Genomic DNA, 17,027 nt, shown 5'->3' with positions numbered 1-17,027 from the left:
CTTTGTGACCCCATGGACTGGAGCCCACCAGGCTCCTCTGTCCATGGGGATTCTCCAGGCAAGAGTACTGGAGTGGGTTGCCGTGCTCTTCTCCAAGGGATCTTCCCAACCCAGGGATTGAACCCAGGTCTCACACATTGCAGGCAGATTCTTTATGGTCTGAGCCGTCGGGGAAGTTTTCCTCACTAACTCAGCCTATAGAAATTACTCCCACATTTGAGATTTTGCTTTTTCACTTAGCAATCCTCAATTTGAGCCAGGTGTCTTTTTGTTCATTCTGGGCTATAATACTCTATAGACTTATTTTAATGTCTTTTTGAGCACAGAACTGGGAGCCCAGTTTAAACTTGGTGATTCCTATTGAATAATCAAATGATTAAACAAGTAACCCAAAGAAGCGTGTTCCAAACAGCAATGATAATGGAAAATAAAATGCAGTAACAATCTTAAAAGCAAGTTTTGATGCCTTTTGGGAAAACGGTACCATATATCAAAGCCAAAGGAATGATTCCTACAAAAACATAGGGAGTCAGAAAAGGTACAGGGGAGAGTAAAGTCAGTGATTCCACTTTTACATTAGGAAAAAATCCACTAACTGAAGGTTGTAGCTTGAACAGAGAAAGAAGCCACTCAGTCTTTTACACAAAGTGAGGGAAAACAGCTAAGCTCAATGTCAACTACCTGCTCTGGGCTCATACAGGTCTACAATGTGACTCCCAGATCACAATTCATTCATTAATTCTCAAAGAGCAGATGCCCCACAAAAGTGTGAAGACAGACCTGTCTGGATCAGATGTTCAGGATTCTTTTGAACAGGACACAGGATTGGCATCCATTAAATACTTTCCTTCAATGATTTTACTCTCATTATGCACAACAAGGGCTTAGGTTAGCAGGGATTAAAGCATGAATTATTCTAAAGCAAGAAGATTTAGCCTTAAGACATAAAAGTAGAGAAAAACTGGCTTAAAGGGGGGAAAAAAAAAACAATGTAGGATTAGATTATGAACTTGTTCACTGAACAGTTACATAGCAATTTGCTAAGGTAATTATTACCATTAATTTGAGAGCCAATAATTATCATAGCAGTTTTACCATTTCATCTCTCATTTATTCTGAAATCCTAGGAGTAGGTTTTTGGTTTTTTTTTTTCCAGATACCTGGTTTGCTTGGCTGCTCTGAAAGCCTCCTGTTTAATGACTTTTATAATCTTAAGCATTTTTGGTGGGAATCACAAACTTCTCAGATAGCCTTCTTACATTAGTGAAACAATGCACTGAAATCCAAGAGGTAATTCATCTTGGTCACCCTGCCTTCTGCAGAGCACTCCAGCCTGAAGGTTAATAGAAAAGAAGGCTGTGTCTGCCATCTTGGATCTCATTCCATTTCAATTTTCTGGTCACAACACCATGATTTTCTAGCCAAGAGGGGTGAACAGGAGCATATAACTCTCCCCTTGATGCCTTTCCCTCAGGCCCTTCAGTCTTTGGAGTGCAGGCCTTAGTGCTAGTTTAATTGAACTGCTGTGCTTGGCTTCTCCTCTGAAAGAGAGAGATAGATAGTCCCTCTGGTGACTTGTTGCAACAGATTTCAAACTCAGCTGGATTTAACTCTGGGAATTAAAAATACTGCCTGAGATCAGGAGCCCAGTGAAAAGAGCAACTCCAGACACTGGCATGCAAGCAGGCACTTTACAAAAGGTGTACAAAAGTTCTGGCTTTTCTTCCACTTGGCTACCACCAGCTTGCATGGCTCAATTCTCTTTCTTAGGCCATAATAATGGCCGGTTTGGGGCAAGTGTGATCATGCTGTGTCTTACAGGAGCATCTGAGAAATCTGTGCTTGAGGCAATAAAACACCAATATCCTTGGCTTAAAGAAGATATTAGCTTCATAGTCCTGAAAGGAGACAATTGTCAGCACTAAGACATTTGCTCATGTGTTAAAATCAGCTCATTTAAATCAAAACAAGCTAATGAAGGTGATGGTTTTAGAAGAAGAGCTAGAATCAGAGGTTCACAGAATCTGGAACTCTATAGAGTATCATATGAATGAATAACCAAATGCAACTACATGAACATAAATAATGAAAAAAACTGAGGCCCAGGGAGTGAAGTGACTTGTTTAATTGCTTAGCAGTTTTAGGGAAGGATGAAGTCAACATTCAAAAGCTTTTAGGTCTTCCATGTGCAAAGACTTTTCTCTCCTCTATACACTATTGCCTCAAAACACTCAGAGAAGCTCTGAAGTCAGTTTCCTAATGATATTAGGTAAGAGAAGGATGAGGGAGATATGGCTTTGCAAAGTCCCAGTAAAATAGGATGCTTGACTGAGTTAGAAATGACAAAAAACAAAATACTCAGAAAACAAAAAACAAAAGCAAAAGAAATACTCATGTATTCCTTTCTATACATGGTCTCAGTGTTCAGTTTTCCCCAGTGTTACTCTTGGGCTTGGTTAACAATGCAAACAGCTAGATAAGGATGGGTGTCAGGAACCGAAGTTTCCACAGGGTCTGAATGTGGGACTCATGACCAGTGAAAATCTCTAAACAGACAAAGGGGAGGCAGTTCAGGAAATGGGAGATTCCTGATCTGGGTAGGGATTGTTATCAGCAAAGTCTTGAAGATGGGGGAGCAGCGTGCCTTTAAAATTCATCATTAACGTCCTTCAGTCCCTCCAGACCCAGGACTGAAGGAATAGGGTGCAGAATATTATAAGAGAGAGCCTTAATCCAATATGATTTTTTTTCCCTATCTAATTCATAGCAATGAAATCCAGTCACCTACAAAATCTCCTAATGTCTACCCTACCCTGTGCTTGTGATAGATGCACAGAGATGAATGGGTAACACTCTTTGCCCATAAGAAAGAGACAGACATGTACAAGGAGAACTTCAGAGCAAGGTGGCTCCGTGACAGAAGGAGCATGTGATCCTAAGGAAGCAACTGAGAGGGACTCAGTACAGGAGAACAAGGCAGAGATCTCATTCCTGACTGCAATTAAGCCTCCCAGATGATCCCAGAGCTTTGTGCAAGAAGAATTCATTCCAAGAATGAGTACAGCTAAAAAGATAGAAGTGTTACTACAGCGGGGGTCAAGCAGTCTTTCCTTCAAAGACATCAGCAGGACAATAGGAGGAAGTTCTCTAGCCATGATCACCTCTCAGTGTGAGTATAGTCCAGGAACTAGCTGCAGGGTAACATGGTTCTGCCATGCCCTCCCCGCAAAAAAACCTATATTATTGAAAAAGTTGAGATGTGACATAGGATACTAAGGCCCTATTCTCAAAGGGACAAAAATTAAACAGGACTCTAAGGTGCTGGGAGCAATATAGCCGTCAGTAACAAGTGGCCATCAAACAGATTTGCTGCATTTTTGATGTTTTCAGTCCATGTTTAAAAATAGATATGATGTCTGCAAAGAAAGGCAGCTCAATTTTATAGACACCTGCTTCTGCTATGAGCTGCTACTCTGCTTTTACCTGGGTCCTCTCGTGGCCAGTCACTTCCCCCATGTGCTCTGTATGGTGAACCACTGGGAGTCAAGGCCCTTGAGAGTTGAAGCAGTTGAAGTCAGTGAATGATCTTGACTCTGTTTGTTGAACCTGGGCAAAGACTCTTTCCTTGGGCCTTAGTTTCTACCTGAGATCCCCTAAGGGCATGGCAGATGGAGTAAGATCCTGGCCAAGGAAGCTATAAAGAAATACTGATTCAAAGACAGCGTCTGACTTTACAATGGAGGAATGCAGCCCAACATGAGTGCTTCCTGGGAGTGAGAGGGAAGAGAAAAGAGGCAGTAAACATGCAATGTGTCTTGAAGTGGTTGGGTGTCCTCGGTGCAGCCTAGCAGAGAAAACAAAGGAGAGGCTGACTGCGTCCTCATGTGCCTGGGCTCCACAGCAAGCATGAGATCATCATCATTATCCTGCTCTACCTCAGTGAAGATGAGTCCCTGTAACAGAAGGGATAATGCATGCTGGAAGAACAGTCTCCCCTGTTCAGGGAGTTCTGTGTCCCAGCATGCACCTCGGTGATGAATGTCTGCTGTCTGGAGATTCTGGGCCCACACAGCTACTGGCCTGGCATTGCAGCGGGACCGGCTGCCTGGCCAGGTCCGAAATGCCTGAGGACGTAGATAATTCTGAGTTATTTTTCTCCAGGGAAATCCCTCTGGCAGTATCTACATCCGGAAGTCATAACACATATTCAGAGATACAGATGTGGACCTTGCCCCGGAGTGCTGACACCTGTCCTAGATACAAAACAGATTTAACCTAATGTGAGTCCGGGCATCCCTGGTGGCTCAGACGATAGTCTGCCTTCAATGAAGGAGATCAGGGTTTGATCCGTGGATCAGGAAGATCCCTGGAGAACGGGGTGGCTACCCACTCCAGTATTCTTGCCTGGAGAATCCCATGGACTAAGCAGCTTATTACTGGGCTTCCCAGGTGGTGCTAATGGTAAAGAACTTGCCTGCCAAAGCAAGAGTCACAAGAGACATTGGTATGATCCCTGTAAAGATCCCCTGGAGGCAGGCACAGCAACCCACTCCAGTATTCTTGCCTGGAAAATTCCATGGACAGAGGAGCATGGCGGGTTATAGTCCATAGGGTTGCAAAGAGGCAGATGCGACTGAAGCAATTTAGCATGCAATGTGAGCCCAGAGTTGCTGAATGCGACCACTGGCAATTCCTGGTGGGAAGACCTCTGGAAAGTGTCATTCCCAGTACCTCTGCCAGGGGTCTCCTTCATGTGCTTCCCAAGAAATGTGATCCGTGACTTTTCACGTGGTGATACCCATGCACTCCCTGACACACATGGGGTTCCCGACGTTGAACACCGACACAGCATCTTTCTCCTTGACCCTGATGCACTTCTTCCTGCCGTACATATTCCATCCATTTTCTCAACACGTACCCTTTCCAGTTTCCCCGCCTTATTCTTCTCTGCGCCACTTCATCCACCCTCTGTTCCTGTCATTTCTGCATATTCACCACCCTTCATCATTGTGTTCATCTGCTCCATTGTGACATCACTGTGTCAGCTCCATCACTGTTCATCTGCTCCGCTCATGGCTAAAGCTTTGCCTATTCCTAACCTGCCTGGAAAAATTGTTTCCTTTTTGAAATATTCCCACTGCTACCAGATAAATGTGATCTCTTTTAGTCTCTCAAAACTATGTAATTCTGGAGTCTAGTGATGTGCTGGCAACTGTGTGTATCTGTTCCCAATTCTGTGTTCAGGCAAGTCAAGGCTGATAGCTCAGAATCAGCCCTGGTGGAGGGAATATCATATTTATACCATGGTAAAGAGCAAATGCCACAAATCAGAGCTTCCCATTGCCCCCAACACCAGCCTGTTTGTGAAGAGCACATAGCGCAGGAGATGACATATCTGTGGTACTCAGTAAATTTTTGCTGGATGGATTTTCACATACTAAAGACATTACCTTTTGGTCTCCAATACAGAAAATATGGGCTTCAGTAGTGACTCAGCAGTAAAGAATCTGCCTGCCAATGCAGGAAGCACAGGAGATGCGGGTTCGATCCCTGGATCAGGAAGATCCCTTGGATTAGGAAATGGCAACCAATACAGTATTCTTGCCTGGGAAATTCCATGGACAGAGGAGCCTGGAGGACTACAGTCCACGAGGTCGCAAAGAGTTAGATGTGACTAAGCAACTGAGCACACAAGCACAGAAGGCATGTTTTCATTTACTTGTTTTTGAAGAGTAAAATATTGATCCATTGTGAGTAAAAGAACTTTGTAAAATAATAAAGAGCATGCTTAGTAAGAATGTTGCTTTGTTTACAAACAGAGCATATGAATTTTAATAGGACAAAGTATTATCGCCCTCTGCAAAGCCGGAAGGCTTTTTGCTCTCCTCCAGCAGACAGGCTTGTTCATCTGAGGCTAAAGGTCTCTCCTGCCAAGAACAGACTTCTGAAAACAATTGTTGGAGCCACAATATAACTGTGGTTCTTTATCTTCCCTTTATTTCTTTTTCTTTCCCAGAGCGAGAATAACCTTCAAAGAAGTTTTTGATCTGAGATACCCATTTTCTTGGACCGTAATCTTAACCCATATGCCATCTAGCTATGAACTTCTTTTTGATGAGAAAAGCTGAAAAGGGAGAGAAATGGTCTGGATCTAGTCTGGCAGGCAGAAGGTATGTGGTTCAAAAATAGGATTTTTTTAGAGTCTTCAGGGAGTGAAAGAGGCAACCATGTGACATTAAATTCCAGTTCTAAACATCCCCCAGCCTCTTATTTATGAAGCAAGCTGTATTAACAAGCATGGGTAAGCACACAAACAAAATCTGGCTCACTCAAGGAACAAAGGATGTGAGTAGCTCACAGATTCAACAAAAGTCTGGTGAACCAGACTAAGAAAACAGGCAGGAATCAAGAAAACATGGTTGCAGGATACAGCCTGGGTCATGCCCCTGACAACTCATGTGCTGGCGTCTCTATACTTCTATCACCTGTGGATAACTTCTCAGCTGTTCCTGGGTGTGTCAGTCCCTTCCTCCAGATTTGAGGCTCTGGGCAGCAGTCGTAAGCTGAGCCCAGATCACATTTTACTCTGTTAGCCTACTGTAAGCTAACAACCTGTATTAGGCTTCTGTAAGGGGAAATAGGTAGTTCCTCCCATAAGAATTCCACTCTAGGGGATGACTTCAAATAAAGAAGGTGTCTAGATACTGTGGAGCTAAAACACAAAATGAGAACTCCACATGCAAGTACAAACAGAATGGAGACGGGAGAACAAAACAAGACAGCTCCTGATCTGCTTGTGCATTTGTCTTTCCAGGCAAAGAGAAATACTGAAAGTAATTCACAGTTTAAATGCTTTTAAGGTACTGATATATCTTGAATATATATCTAAACAGTGAAATACTATTTATAAAAAATTTCTTCCATTCACCTATCTATCAAGCCAGGTAATGTGTTTGTTCCAGCATTTGTTTATGAAATGGAAAAAAGAAAAAAATGGAGCAGGAGATGCCCGATTTGCTCCTGCAAAGCCTAAGCCAATCCTTGTATGGCTTCTGCATGAAAAACAATGAATTTACTCTAATCCAATTTCCCATTATATTATCAAAGAATAATGACTCCCATTTTAAAGTTGTAGAAAGCCATTTTGATATTCAGAAAGAATACAGAGTCACCACTAGAGTCATCACTATTGGTTATCTGACTCATATACTTGTATATATTGGATTCTAACAGAAAATTCTTAGGACTTCCTAGGCACCCCAGTGTTCACTGGTGAGGATTCCATGCTTCCACTGCAGGAAGCATCAGGAGTTTGATTCCTGATCTGGGAATTAAGATCCTACAGGCAGCATGTCCAAAACAAAAACGGAAAACAGAAACTCTTTTGCTTCATGCGTCCATCTTTACTTCATACAGTATGTGCCTCAGGTGTGCAGCCAGACTGACCTACACTTGCCCCCTTCTCCTCGCCATGAATTGGCTTAGAGTGAGTGTATGACCTGACTCTGGCCAATGAGATTTGAAAGTCTGGAGTCCTTGGAAGACACGGAAAGAGACATGCTCACCTCTTCACCTTCTGGTTGTTCTTAGGACAAAATATGATGCCTGAAATTGCTCTAGTCACCATGCTGCTCAAGAATGATGCTATCACTTGGGAAAATAACCAAGTGAAACAGATTTGAGAGCCACATACATGACCCACCTTGCACAGAACCTGCCCCACTGCTGGACTTCTTACTATTTGAGACCATGTTTCCCTTGTTGAAAAAGCCAATTTAAGTTGGGATTTCTTGTTATTTGCTACCAAATGCTTCCTAGCAGCTAGTTAGAAAAATATATTCTCTCTTTTTTTTTTTTAGAGAAACTGAAGGGCTACTCTGGTCACAGCTTCTATTAAGAGGCAAACCAAAACACAGGCAGAGAGACAAGTGAATTGTTTTGACTTTAGGAAAGAGTTAGTAACAGCATATCCTTATTAAAAGATCATCCTAATTCTTTAGAATTAACTCAACTTGAAGAGCCAAACAAGGTTCTTCCTGTTTTCCCATGAAAAGGGTCCATATTAGAGTCTAATGATAACATACACTTGTAGGGGCAGAAAAATTCTCCCTTCTTTCCTTCTAGGTCCTTTGTCTGGTCTAATAATTAAATTGGCATACCAGAGATTAACAAGAGAAAACAAATGTAATTTCATGTGTATGGGAGCTAGGGCTTCCCAGGTAGCTCAGTGGGAAAGAATTCATCTGCCAATGGCAGGAGACACAGGAGATGTGGGTTCAATCGCTGGGTCAGGCAGATCTCCTGGAGAAGAAAATGGCAACCCACTCCAGTGTTCTTGCCTGTAAAATTCCATGGTCAGAGGAGCCTGGAGGGCTGCAGTCCATGGGGTCGCAAAGAGGTGGACACAACTGAGTGACTGAGCATGCATGTGTGCATGCATGTTGAGAATTCCATAAAAATGTGAAATGCAAAGACAATCAGGGAGTTGATGCTTACATGCCATCCTGAGCTAAGGAATGGAAAGGGGGTCTGGAGGCCTCTATCAAAGGAGAGGAGAATTCATAGGAAGATAAGAACAGGTGTTTAATAATCATATATATGCTTTGTCATGCAGGTAAGTCTTTTGGATTAAAAAAAAAAAAAAAGGTATGTATGGTAATAGTGCCCTGTCTGGGCCAGACCCCCTATCTAAATTCTTTTAGGTAATTAAGGGAAAGGTAAAATGTTTGTTATTGTTACTGTTGTTGTTACATTCTGAATCTGCTGGTTCTTGATTGCCTTCAGCTCAAAACAGCCTACGTGTCAAAGCAGTACATTTTGGGGTGACATATTCTGCTCCCCTCATACTAAATGTGACATTCACAGTAAAGTTGTTTTTCAGTATTGTGAAAAATACAATACCCAAACAACTTACTGTATTTGTCATGTATGTCATAATACAAGTATGTACAATCCTAGTTTCTTAGTAATGGGAACTGGTAAAGCCCTTTCTATTAAGGAGGTATGCTTTAGAGAAAGAATAAATGAACTCAATGAGTTAGTTTGATAGGAAGCAGGTCCACTGAGAAAGGGTTAATGCAATATACTTCCCATTTATAGCCTGCTAACTATATGTCATATGTGATTCATAATGGACTAGAATCTTGTAATCTTTAAACAACCCCACAACTCAGGCTTTATTAAACTTATTTCTCTAGGAAAGAAACTACTTTTCAAAGAGGTTAAGTATATTGTCCAAGATCACACACCTAGTAATTAACAGCATTAGAATAGGAACCCGGCATGCCTGATTTAGGATACTTGTCTATTTCTATATCTTCTTTCCTGGGCTAATTAACCCAGAGAAAAGAATGCTGAGAGAGGCTTCTTTGGGCCTTTCCTTTTACTTACTTCTCTTTGTTTTTCTTTTCCTTTCTCGTCTTTTTTTCTTTCAAGATTTTTTCATTCCTCATAACACATTTAGAGCAACTATAAAGGATACAAAGCTGACTCAAGATGGATACGATTCTTGCCGTCTCCAAAAGAAGCTAATCCAAACACAGAATTACTTATAATTCAAGGTGGAAACTGATACACATTGTCGGAGAGATGAATGAAGGATGATAGAGGTTTAGGGAGAAATGATTGATGTCATAACAATGAAAAATGTGTATAAGAGGACTACAGGAGAGTAGTTCTCTATAAAGGCCAGCAATAACAATGCATATTGTAATTAGGTATCAAAGAAAATTAGAGATACCAAGGAAACATTTCATGCAAAGATGGGCTCAATAAGGACAGAGATGGTAGGGACCTAACAGAAGCAGAAGATATTAAGAAGAGGTGGCAAGAATACACAGAAGAACTGTACAAAAAAGATCTTCATGACCCAGATAATCATGATGGTGTGATCACTCACCTAGAGCCAGACATCCTGGAATGTGAAGTCAAGTGGGTCTTAGGAAGCATCACTACGAACAAAGCTAGCGGAGGTGATGAAATTCCAGTTGAGCTATTTCAAATCCTGAAAGATGATGCTGTGAAAGTGCTGCACTCAATATGCCAGCAAATTTGGAAAACTCAGCAGTGGCCACAGGACTGGAAAAGGTCAGTTTTCATTCCAATCCCAAAGAAAGGCAATGCCAAAGAATGCTCAAAATACTGCACAATTGCACTCATCTCACACACTAGTAAAGTAATGCTTAAAATTCTCCAAGCTAGGCTTCAGCAATACCTGAACCGTGAACTTCCAGATGTTCAAGCTGGATTTAGAAAAGGCAGAGGAACCAGAGATCAAATTGCCAACATCCGCTGGATCATTGAAAAAGCAAGAGAGCTCCAGAAAAACATCTATTTCTGCTTTATTGACTATGCCAAAGCCTTTGACTGTGTGGATCACAATAAACTGTGGAAAATTCTGAAAGAGATGGGAATACCAGACCATCTGACTTGTCTCTTGAGAAACCTGTATGCAGGTCAGGAAGCAACAGTTAGAACTGGACATGGAAAAACAGACTGGTTCCAAATAGGAAAAGGAGTATGTCAAGGCTGTATATTGTCACCCTGCTTATTTAACTTATATGCAGAGTACATCATGAGAAACGCTGGGCTGGAAGAAACACAAGCTGGAATCAAGATTGCCGGGAAAAATATCAATAACCTCAGATATGCAGATGACACCACCTTTATGGCAGAAAGTGAAGAAGAACTAAAGAGCCTCTTGATGAAAGTGAAAGAGGAGAGTGAAAAAGTTGGCTTAAAGCTCAACATTCAGAAAACTAAGATCATGGCATCCGGTCCCATCACTTCATGGCAGATAGATGGGAAAACAGTGGAAACAGTGGCTGACTTTATTTTTCTGGGCTCCAAAATCACTGCAGATGGTGATTGTAGCCATGAAATTAAAAGATGCTTACTCCTTGGAAGGAAAGTTATGACCAACTTAGACAGCATACTAAAAAGCAGAGACATTACTTTGCCCACAAAGGTCCGTATAGTCAAGGCTATGGTTTTTCCAGTAGTCATGTATGGATGTGAGAGTTGGAGTATAAAGAAAGCTGAGCGCTGAAGAATTGATGCTTTTGAACTGTGGTGTTGGAGAAGACTCTTGAGAGTCCCTTGGACTGCAAGGAGATCCAACCAATCCATCCTAAAGGAAATCAGTCCTGGGTATTCATTGGAAGGACTGATGTTGAAGCTGAAACTCCAATACATTGGCCACGTGATGCGAAGAGCTTCTCCTTGGAAAAGACTCTGGTGCTGGGAATGGTTGAGGGCAGGAGGAGAAGGGGATGACAGAGGATGAGATGGCTGGATGGCATCATGGACTCGGTAGACATGGGTTTGGGTGGACTCCGGGAGTTGGTGATGGACAGGGATGCCTGGTGTGCTGCGGTTCATGGGATCGCAAAGAGTCGGACATGACTGAGCGACTGAACTGAACTGAACTGAGACCTCGACTTTCAGAGATGACAAAATCTTGGGAAGGGGACACAAGGAAGTAGAAATGTCCAAAGTTCTGGAAATAGTCAATTGTCCCAATGGTTATAAGAGTATCTTGAAAGCTTCTTCAGTCACCCCAAGGTGTACCAAGCTGGATTCATGTGGCTTGACTGAATATAGGAGCAGCCTCTACCTCCATCACACTAGGGGTGGGGGGTACCTTCCATCATCGAAGACTCATGATCCTCAGTTGAACACTCACACATTTTCCCTAGGCTATATACAAGCAATGGCTGCCACTGAATAGGCACAGGATTTTCCTCCTATCTCCATCCCTATAGGAGAACATATTTCAAATGAACTTTTTCCTTCTTGGGAAGAATATGCTGTGTATTAGAGTGAAATATTGGTTAAACTCTTGATGTGTGAGGGAACTAGAGGGGGTGAGTAATAATACTTCCATACTAATAATTCTCCTCAGGGCAGCAAAGTAATTTATTATATTCCATAACTTAGATTGGGAGATGGGAGGAAAAAAAAAAAAAAGACTTAAACGTTTCAGTCAAGATAACCTTCCCTTACCCCTGAAAGATAAATCACCATTTGTCTCCTTCTACCCACATATCTGTGACTAACTACTTTTATATGAATGAAGAGTGTAGTAGATTTTAAATAGGAGGGAATGATATATTTAACATGGTTTTATATCATCGGTGCTTACATGAAGCTCTTGCAACATCTACCTGTTCATTTAAAATTATGTTTGAAAATATTCTCTTACTGGTTTCACTATCTCCTCTCACATGGCACCAAGAGACCTGGGTGATTCATGAGTTTTATACATAAAAGGGTTCCCTAAAGTGATTGATTCCATATTTTTTTCAGCACTGTCGTCACGTTATAGACATGGACCCACTGGGATAAATTTTATAATTGCTACTTAAAGCACAGGAGCAGGTTATAAACAGTCAAATCAAAAATCTAATAAGCAACAAAAGCAACAAAAAGTTGCTAGACTCTCTAACTGGAGTCCATTTAAAATACATTTAACACAACCAAATTGCAGGGATTCTAGGGAAGCAGAGGCAAAGAGGAATAAAATATAGTTCCTCCAGGAAGTTATGGCCTGCTATGGAGTATAAGGCCATAGCTGAATGACTGGTTCAAGGTGGGCTATAGTTATGATACTGATAAGTGCCATGTAACTGAGAAGAGATGAAGTTCTTATGTAATTTGAGAATGAAGATAAGCTTTGAAAACAGTTGATGTTTCAGCTGTCCCCCAGATAAATGGATAGAAAGAACTTCAACATAGGAAGGCAGGGAGAAAGCAGTTTAGAATGAATAAAAATAAGGCTGTGGATAGGTTCATTCAGTGTGAATGGCAACAGTACAGTGGTGAAAAAAATATCAACAACTGGCATCAGACAAAAATGGACTCACATCTGGGCTCTCCAGCTATCTAACAACATGACTAACTAAACTTACTTAATTCCTTTAGCCCTCCTTTTTTTTTTCCTATGCAAAATGAGAATTTTTACATAGTAAAATCAACTTAAATTGGTTTGTCCTGAAGATTAAATGAAGTGATGTATGCAAATACTTAGCACAAAGGTTGGTCAATGGGAACTTCTATTATTTCCCTTCTGTAGTCTCTTCCACTTACCTCTGCTTAACATGCTCCACTCTACCATCTCTAGAAAGATGTACGGCTTATATTCATTTATTTATTCTTCAAATATTTATTGAGCACCTGCTATGTCATTGACTTTCTGCTCCTGATAGCTATTGAAGTTAAATTCAGTGCAGGGATTACCTTGAGCACAGCGGGAAGTGTTCATGTTTTCTGTCTACCCTAGTTCTGAGTCTCTGTGGTCACAAGTTAGGACTCGCTGGTGACCTATGGAAGAAGCACAAGAGAGTGACCACTATGTGCAAACAAGAGAACCCAGGCAGGAAGCCTGCTCTGGGAAGAGTGGTTACTCTCTGTCCGTCTTAGCCCTGTGGGGCTGGAAGAGTTTCGACTTAGCCATCTCTGAGCTGATGCAGACAACAAACCCTGATTGCAGGATTTAATTTACTGTTTTTATTTGTCACTCGAAAATGCTGGCATAATCCAGCTCTGGTTCCAAGAAGAACACACCCTGGCACAGTGTAACAGTGTCATCAGGTGTTCACAGCCCTGGAAGACCATTTGGAACAGAAGGAAGAATATAAATAAAAGAAACCAAGTGCATTAGCAACTCATTTTTCTCCATATGTTTACATAAGCGCAGCTTCCCATTGTTTTTCCCCACACAGCCTTCAGATGCTCTAAAATGCAACATCTCACTGTTGTTGTTTTTCTTTTTTTCCCTTCAGTATATGCTACAAAGAAAGGAGAAAGCAGGGCCATTTTCACCAGACAGAAAGAAGAAAGGAATGCAGTGGAAGAGTCAGGGAGTCAGTGAACGTGGCTGAAAAACAAAGCTATTGCTGAGAGGTCCCTGTGAGAACCCTTTCCCCTGTGTATCAAAAGGTCAGGTCCTGAGCTAATTTCACTGGATTAGCATCCTTGGAACTAAGCCTTAATCATCATGCATGGAGATCATCATCATAAATACGGTTTTATTTTTGACAATTTTTTGGTTTACTTTTACAATGTTATCCTTTTTCTCCTCCATCCCTCCCCTATAAATAAAACTTCTATATTGTATAGTTTCTCTGAGACAAGAAGGAGAAAATCAACCATTGGACCTCACTTCCACATAATTAGTGATGAGCAAGTCAGTGCATGCCTTTGGTCTGGAACCCACTTCATGGAAAGACCATTATGTTTGCCCGCCAGCCTTTAGAGAGGTTCCCCTGAAGCTAATGAACACCCACAGCCTTACACATATAAACAACTGATAACTATTACATGGGAACTAATATATCACCTTCTCCCTATTGTGTCTCTCTCCCTACATGATTCCAATGAGTCACTTGGGTGATGTATTTAAGAAAAGATAATCTCAAATTTATTTCTTCATCTTGCCTTTAATATCCCCTAAATTCATCCACTGCAGATTCATAAGTTAGTATAACTTACTTTCTTTGGAAGTCCAGATATTATTGAAGAAGGAAGAACAGCCAGAGTGTGAATTTAAATCAGCAGATTGCTTTTCTCCTAACCCTTACAAAAGCACCATGCAGACAGAGGTTATGAATGGCTGGAGGAAAGAATATTATGGTGTGTGGGTTATCTTGGAGATTTTTGGACTTAGATGTAACACTGGGGTCTAGGAATTTAGCCAAGGGAAAAAAGAGAGACAGACAGATCTGCCAGTGATAAAGTAGGATCAGGCAGTGAAGAAATAATGTAAAGGAATGCGGGAAGTACCAAAAGGCAACTTCTCAGATGCTAGCTACTCAATACAGTAAAAACACTTTCAGAGGGTGACAACATTCTAATTATTATGTTTCTTTAGAATAATGTTGCTTATTATTAACAAAGTAAGTGTCTGGAAACACTTGCTAACCAAGAAGATTCTTGGCTAGAGTAACCTTTTCAAATTTATCATTGTATTTTTGTTGTTGTTGCTTTCTAAATCATTAAAATGTGCCCAGTTTGAATGCATTTTGATTTCCACACAGGAGATACATCCAAAGACTAGAGTCTTCCTCAAAATTTTGCTTAACAGCATTGGGTTACACTATAGAAAATGATATCATCCCCGCAGGGCTGGCATAGCTCTGAACCAGGAGGTGTTCTCAGGCTTCAGGTCACCCAGCTCAACTGCACATTTTTGTACTCTCTGTCTCTTTCCTTTTCTTGCCCCATATGACTTTCAGTTCATGTCTCCTTTGGTGTCTGGCATGATGCTACTTAGAATACCTTCAGTAAATAAAGACTTGGCACATTATAGGCTATTTTTTGCACTGCTGCACTCAATGAGAACTTCCCGTTGGTTCTTTTTTTCAGTCAGAATGTCTTAAAGATTGCGGGTTAATCCCCTCTTCTTGTTAGATGCTTTATTCAAGAGCATCCTGATTCTGGAAGATTCAGTTTTCACTGGTTATTTTTAGCACTCAATTGATTCAAGCATCTTCCAAATTCTGAGGAAAAAAAATCACTTCAACCAAGAGATCCTATCAATCACAGCGTGGTTTGCATGCTTATTTAGCTGGTTAGTAATTAAAGGCAGCTAAAAATACCAGGCATGCATGAATGGTGTGATTTTTATATCTTAGCTCTTTTCCAGAGAAGATGCAAGTTCCATCAATCAAACAGTTGGTAGCTGAAGTCATTATCACTGAAATTAAGGCAATTATATACAAATGAATATTAATGAAGTATCTACTCAAAATTAGGGTCAGTTCTTAACACTTAAAAAGAAATTGTGGAGAATCTAGGTTCAGTGTTAATCCATGTAAAATAACTTAGGGACACACCTTCCATATTAAACTGCCTCTCCAGTGAAGGGGGCTCTATCACATTTATGGTATTTCTTATTTCAGAGACAACTGATCCATCAATATTCCTAAATAGCCCATAAACCTACATATAATGTAACCATACAACATCTTAATGAGAAAGAGGCATATTGGTCCCAGACACTGTGATTTTATAACAACAGCAACAAAAAAATTTATATGACATTCATTGCGATTTATAACATCTTTATTTATAAAATAAGACTATCTCAGATGATCTCCAAGAATGTTTAATCCTACAACATTTTATTGTTGAATAAGAATGTATCATTTTAAGGACTTCAGAAAATCTGATGTTAGTACAATTTGGATCTTTAGGTAGCTATGAATAGGAAAGAAATAGTGAGAATGCAAGGGGTCTAAATTTTCTATTGATAGATGTGCTTGCAGACAATTAAAGGTCCCCAGATGTAACATTCTTAATTAAAAACTGGTAGAAACCCCCAAGCAGCCAGATTTATGTTTCAAGCATGGCACTCACATCCCACAATCACCAAATACCACTCATATCAGGGTGGAGAATGGACATTTTAATTTATTATATTATTGTAGTTTTTGTAGGTTTATGCTACCCATTTAGTACTCAGGAAGGAAACAAGAAAGAGAAAGGAAGGAAGGATGAAAAAGGAAGGAAGAGACAGTGGCAGGGGAGAAGGAAGAAGAGAGACACCGGTCCATGCCTGAACATTGAAAGTGGTGGGGACCTGGACTCAAGGGATCTTTGGGTCAGCCATGCTGTAGCCAGAAGAATCGATGGTCTCTAAAAGGAGCCCAAGGAGTCACTCCTGCTACAAAACATGCAGAACTTTGGGACTGGAAAAAGAGAAATGAGGATAAGAGGCAGGAAGGCTAACTTTGCTGGAAGGATTCTAGAAGGATGGATCTGGAGGACAACAGGGCAAAGTAAAAATGATCAGGAAATACAGGGAAGACAGGAACAAAGCAGCGGGGATCTTGTTCCCCACAGTTGTGTGAAAAGATACAGCTGTGCTGGCTGAATCTGCTGGCACATTTTTCAGGTTCTTGCATTCTCCCAGAAATCTCAGCTGCATGACATGACAGAGACTGCTACAGAACCACAAGCTCTATAATAAAAATCATTGGTCTGGGGTGTTTGAAAAATTGCCACACTTGGAAGCAGGTGTATAGAGT

The 17,027-nt window shown here is 41.0% G+C and overlaps 2 long non-coding RNA genes across 2 annotated transcripts in view; one reads left to right on the top strand and one right to left on the bottom strand.

Moving 5' to 3' along the window:
• LOC145546559 (uncharacterized) overlaps positions 1-12,042 on the top strand; it is a 174,161-nt gene extending 162,119 nt beyond the window's left edge. Inside the window, exons 7-9 of the long non-coding RNA XR_014083027.1 lie at positions 5,470-5,703; positions 6,017-6,170; positions 9,436-12,042. This is a non-coding gene — a long non-coding RNA (uncharacterized LOC145546559). The remainder of the gene's footprint in view (positions 1-5,469; positions 5,704-6,016; positions 6,171-9,435) is intronic.
• Positions 1,090-4,985, bottom strand: LOC145546562 (uncharacterized). The gene is made up of 2 exons (XR_014083031.1): positions 3,484-4,985; positions 1,090-1,898 (listed from the first exon to the last, which is right to left on the bottom strand). It is a non-coding gene; the product is annotated as an uncharacterized LOC145546562 (long non-coding RNA).
• Positions 12,043-17,027: the final 4,985 nt, after the last annotated feature.

Source organism: Giraffa tippelskirchi, chromosome 4 (assembly GCF_054371585.1).
Source record: "Giraffa tippelskirchi isolate mGirTip1 chromosome 4, T2T-mGirTip1v1.2.pri, whole genome shotgun sequence".
Classification (NCBI taxonomy): domain Eukaryota; kingdom Metazoa; phylum Chordata; class Mammalia; order Artiodactyla; family Giraffidae; genus Giraffa; species Giraffa tippelskirchi.
Note: the sequence above shows the minus strand (reverse complement) of the source record. Positions and strands in the feature narration are given on the sequence as shown.